A 6,000-nucleotide genomic window follows, 5' to 3' on the forward strand; every position below is an offset into this window, starting at 1 on the left:
GATTTTCCATCCCAGCAAGCCACCCGGGCAGGTTTTGCTCTTTTCTTTCACCGCTTTTGCTCAAAAGCTGAAGAATGGTGAAGGGGCACTGGAACATGACGAAGCACTGCCCCAAGAGACCTCACCGCCTGGACTGCGGTACCTTTCATCGTATATTTAGGATTGCTCTCCGGTTCCAATACATTTAAGGTTGGAGGGAAGCCAAATGAAGGGGCTAGGGTTGTCTTCCCAGCTCTCTCCTTGTGAAAGCAATTTCCTTTATTGGCATCTTCAAAGCAAAAGTAATCTTTCTGAGGGAGATTTGGCAAAAACTTGGAAGGTTTTTATAGCGATGGGGCCAAAGGTTTACAAAACTCCATCGAAGGCACTGCAGTCCAAGGTAATAGGTAGCTATAGGCTCACGGGAGAATTAATAGAAGGAAAGCTGGGTTTTCAGTAAAGGAAAAGGCAGAAACCTTTGTTTGGTTTTCAAAATTGATTTTTCCCTGTACTTTTCCTTTCCAATGCTCACATATCAACACCATCAAACACCAATATTTTAAAAGGGAGACGTGATCTTGAAAACAGTCATTTCAGAAGGTTTGCCATGATTTCAAGCAAAGAATTGTGCTGAAAAGTAATTCCTGCTTACCCACCGATCCCATATAATGCTACATTTCCCATCATTAGCATCTGGATATGGAGACAGTTCAGCATGACAGCTCAACGGAATGCTATTCCCAAGAGTCCTTTTGTATTTAGGAAAGAGTCAGAGCAATGGGGGACAAAAGAAAAACAAGACTGTGCAGAGCCTAACATTTCTAACCAAGCAGAGTAAATTAAAATCAGCAGAAAATGAAAGACGGTCCTTACACGTGGCACAGCAGAGTCCTTCCAGCGCAGATGTGGGACCCCCCATTCTCTGGCAGAATCAGCTCTTCCCCTGATCATTTGTGCTAGAAGCCAGGCTGAGCTGTCATCCAGTGAGTTTTAAAGCCAACAAATGTTCCCATCTCCAATTGTTTTTCATGCCTGCAATTGCAAGTGTATTCAGAAGAGAAAGCAGGCAGACAATAGCAGAAGGATTATATTTCTTAGGCGTACGTGCTGCAGGGATCGTGAAGCTGGGACAGAAGCTGAACACCTCTTGGCAACTGTATCTCATGGAAGAAGCCAAAATCCTCATTCCTTCTGGACAAAGGGAAACTGCAGGATTTATAAAATGCTATTGTTTATATCCTTTAAAAATAAAACTATGTCATTTTCTGCTTCGGCTATAGTTTAATTGGTACATTGAGCTGAAAGGGAGCAAAAGTGAAGCTAGCAAAACTTTGCCTGGAGCAGCAGTTTTGTTCTTAACTATGCTCATTACTTCATTTTTAACATCTCTTTCTCCGCTGATGTGACAAAAGAAGCCATCGGCATCTCCTTCTCATTACTTAGCTCAAGGATTTCCCTCCAAGACCAGAGGTAAGAGGTTCACCCCACCAATGGGGGTCTCTGGACAGATAGGGGCTGGATCCCGCAGTGCTGTCAGTGGCAGTGGTGCTGGCAGCACCAAGCAGGCACTCAGGGTGGACTGAGATGCTCTGGCACATTGGGGTAGCCTTCATGTTGCCTCCCATCTAATTAGACATCACATATTTGTGCTTTGAAGTATCCACAGCTAGATAAATAGATATGCTCCTATTTAGCTCGTATTTATTCTTTCCTGATTCCCACCATTTTAGCAGCATTTCCAGGCTCTGCCACCTCCTGGGAACATCCCAGTATTTCGTTCCAGGAACACAGCGATGGGGTAATGCACTTGACCTTATACATACAGTCTTTTCCTTTACCTTTTCAAGCAGTTTTTCAAATATCTTGACAGAAAATTCTGGCTGTTAAATTTCTCAAGGAGCACAGCTAAACCCGACTTTCATGTTATTGTAGTACTTTTGCAACCAGAAACTACACTAATACGTTTATTTTTTTCCCATGGCATTACTATGACCATGGCTAGACTGTACCACTTGGATTGTACAAGCAGCGCATCAAACACAACTCAGAACTTTGCAGGTAACCCGTCTCAGAGCATGCAGGGAAGAAGGAAAAGACAGAGGGTACACTTGCCAGGAGGCGTTTTGCTGAGTGATGCCCAGCATGCACACATGACCTGGGGACGTTTGCTTTGTGCATATCTGCAAAACCTGAAGCGGTCACAATTTCACAATATGCTCATGTTCTCCTTCGGGTGGAAGTCAGCATCTCCAAAGTTTTTAGTTCTGTTAGACTCCCACTCGGCTGCAGAGCCAGAGAAAACAAAGCCTTTATACTGCTGGAATTTTGGCAGAAGCCCAGGCTGCCTGCTGTTACCTGCTCACACCGACCCAAACAAGTCTCCGAGCAGCAAAACAAATCCACCTGCTTCCAACTCATTGCACATTTTTATCTCCAAGAGAAAGGTAAAGGTCAGTTTAGGCACAGGTGTTAGGTTAATGCCTCCTTGAAGGAAAGATTGCATCAGGGAACAGTGGACTTTAGTTCATTTAGAGGACACTAAAATCTGCAATATCCTGAGACTAGAAGGTAATTGAGGGAAAGTAGCAATGACATTTGAGGCAGCCAGATTCACTTGGTCAGGCTGTTCCTGCTTGCTCAGATTCCTCCCCTCCCTTCTGAATACTTTTGATTTTTTTTCTGTTTGTAACTGCAAGCACACTACACAAATCATCCTTTCAAACTTGTTCCTACCTTGATTAAAAAAAGAAAAAAGGTGTTTTACAATTCTAATGCTGTAACTGCTGTGCGTATGCCAGAAGTTTGTTCCTACTGTGTCAGCCCATACAACAGCTCAGCCTTATCTGCACAGCACAGAGATTTGAACAGGTTTAAGAGAGCTTTCAGAAATTTAAATTCTCTGTTTACCACCCAGTAGCCTCCTCTGCTTCTCAGCACACACCGTGCTGACAAACAAACACAGCCCCCTCCTAGTGCACACACATCCCCCCAGAAGGAGTGGTATGAATTAAGGTCAAGTCCTAACTCAACCCAGCTTGAAGGAAGTGCCCGGCGTGGTGGGCACTAGATAGAGCAGAAAGGAGAAAAGGTTTTAGGTCCGTGTGATTTCCCACAGGGAACGGGGAAGTCGTAACAAACACTAAATCATCGTCACCTCTTCAGCCAGGTCCTCACAGTGCTTGCTAAGGGAGGCAGCAGCCATGCTCAGAGGTGTCAAAACAAGCAGTGATGTTTGGAAAGATTTGGGAGAAAATTCCAAAGACATGAAATTGTGGCCTTTTCGATGACAAAAGACACAGCACCCCACGTCTCTTCCAACAGGGATCTCTCCAGCACACATCCACCTGGGCTAACTCTTCCCCAGATAACATACACAGCTTCGAGCTTCCTAGAAAACCCTGCGTGCAGTAGCATAAAAGCTGTTTACGTATATATATATATATTCACACAAACACTTCTCTATATACACACATTATATAAGTAGAGTTTACAAGCTGTATATATATATATATATGTATGCCCTATATAAATCTATATACACACACATATATATACACATACAGTATATGCAACTGATACAAGACTCATTAATTACAGAAGTTAAACTTGTGAGAAAAAATTAAGCCTAAATTTCCCAACAGTGAAGGTGCAAAATGCCAGTAGAATTAAAATAATATTTAATCTAAATGATCATGAGTCTCCCTTTCCAGGAGCCCAGGCTGTGGGAGCATCCTACGCAGTGATGTTACCTTGTCCATCAGTGAGGCGGGGGGGAGGCTTGAGGCAGCTCTGATGGCCAAAGAAAATTGCTTCCCAATGAAGACCACCAAACAGCGTAAGGAAAAAGCAACAGAAAATGATTTCAGTGCTTAGGTCATTTCAAATTGGATAGAACATGTTAGCAAAACATTTCATTTTGATCTTTCCACTCCATGGGAATTCATTTACCAAAAAGGTTAAATCTGTAATTTTTTTTTAAAAGCTTGCCTGTTGGGTTCAAAGGGTGCAGCTTGTTCTTACCACTACCTCAGACCTTGATGTGTGACTGATAACTTCTAAGCCTACGCGCTTTTTTTTTTTTTTTTTTTCAGAAGTCTGTGAAAATGCACAAAAAATGCAAGTAATTGCATCCTGAGGTGATGGAGTTATCTCCCCCAAAATCCAGGCAGATTCCCTGGAATAAACTTTCCTCTCTGAACTCCTCCTGGTCCCTGCCTGCAAAGACTTACCACTGCTTACACAGTGTCGTACTGGGGCCACAGTGGGAAAATCATTTTAAAAGCAGCAGTCAAAAATGACGGAGCAACAGCACTGAAGCAATGGCAGTGTTTTCCCCAGCCTGACGCATACAAAATTCTGACATCGTTCAACATGCTTGCAGACCACAAGCTGTTACAATATCCGGGATGGATAGAAATCCATTCTCTTTTAGCAAGCTGGTATCTGCTTGTATTTCCATGCTGCTGGAGTGTCTTTTAAGCCTAGCCTTATCGTTCCCAAACTGCTCTTTTCAAAATTAGTCTCCAAACTTGCAAAGCAGATTCCTAAAAGCAACAGTAGCAGCAGGAGTCTGCCAATGAGAAAACGAGAATTATTTGCATGCTTATAGCCCAAACTGAGTTTTGAGTTAATACTTGCTCTCTGCTTGATATTTTTGCAGCTGTTCTGCTTACCAAGGGTGTGAGGCTGGGAGAAGGAGCCTATTTGCCTTGGACACTGCACATTAGTTGTTGGCAAGAGGCTGTGATGCATCTGAAAGGTGCTGGGCGGGCTGGAGAGGGGCAAAGGGGGCTGCCCTGAGCCCATGTGGGATCCCACCTCTGGCAAACACCTGGGAGGAGCAGGCAGGAGGTCCCTGGCCACCTTCAGAGGTGAGTAAAATGAGAGAAATCCCAGAGGGATGAAATTTGTTGTAGCCCTGGAAAGCACTGGAAGTTGTCAGGACCGAGGGAGGAGCCTGCTCCAACACCACTATGGGGAAAGGCACTGTTGGGTCAATCCCCCCTCATCCCCAGACATGCTCACTTCTCATTTCTCAACTCCTGAGCTTGGGCCAAGCCACCAATTCACACGTCAGTCCTGACCCTGCTGCAATGTAAGCAGATCTGCACTGAGAAGGATTTGTATTTATATAGGTAGGGTTTTTTTTATTTCAACACCTGCAAGAACAAGGACACTTATAGATGATGGAACTTGGAGTGAAGCAGATTAAAATAAAAGGGTGGTATACCAGTAACACAGCAAGCAGTTAATGTATGGAACAGCTACCATTCATTAAAAAATGCTTGCAGGCTTTAGAATTTAGTGTAAAATTTTACTAGGAAAAAAAAAAAAGAAAGTGGCACTTACATTTTTCTGCACCTGGATACAAAACATCCATGAGCAACACAAGACTGAAGCAATGGGCCTCAGCTTTGTGTAAAAGATGGCTTCACGCATTTCTGGAGAACCTCCATGGCCAAAAGCAGTAAATCCCCCCACATACCTTAGATGTTACCAATGGTGTGGAGTAAACTCAAAATCGGATCTGTAAACACAAACGTAATTTCCACATTCATGTAATTTAACGAAGATGCAAAGTAGAAACAAAAAATATTTGCTTATTTTGGCTTTTGGTACTAATTTTGACTCAGTCCACAGCTAATCTATCCTTCAAACTACAACCAACAGAGGAACTATTACTGCGTGTTGTGTTGCTTCTTGTCATACGAACATGCTGGGAGCTGGCTGCTTACTAGAGGTGTATTCACACAGTCAGCCATGTGGTGTAATTACAGCTCAATGGCATGTACACAGAAGCACAGAGAACTGGGGTTGCTCATTACTTCCTTTGTTAAAGCCTATTTTTTGTTGCAAGATAGTTCTTATGGCATGAGAATAAACAATAATTTTCTTTCTTTGCACGTCATCAGCATTTTCCTAGACAACTCGTTCCTTCATCGTCAGCACTCACGACTGTACTAACGCTGCCAATAACCCCTTCCAGTAGCTCTTAATTTAGAGGAGTATTTGTGCCCAGCT

This window comes from Cygnus olor, chromosome 16 (genome assembly GCF_009769625.2).
Source record: "Cygnus olor isolate bCygOlo1 chromosome 16, bCygOlo1.pri.v2, whole genome shotgun sequence".
Taxonomy (NCBI): domain Eukaryota; kingdom Metazoa; phylum Chordata; class Aves; order Anseriformes; family Anatidae; genus Cygnus; species Cygnus olor.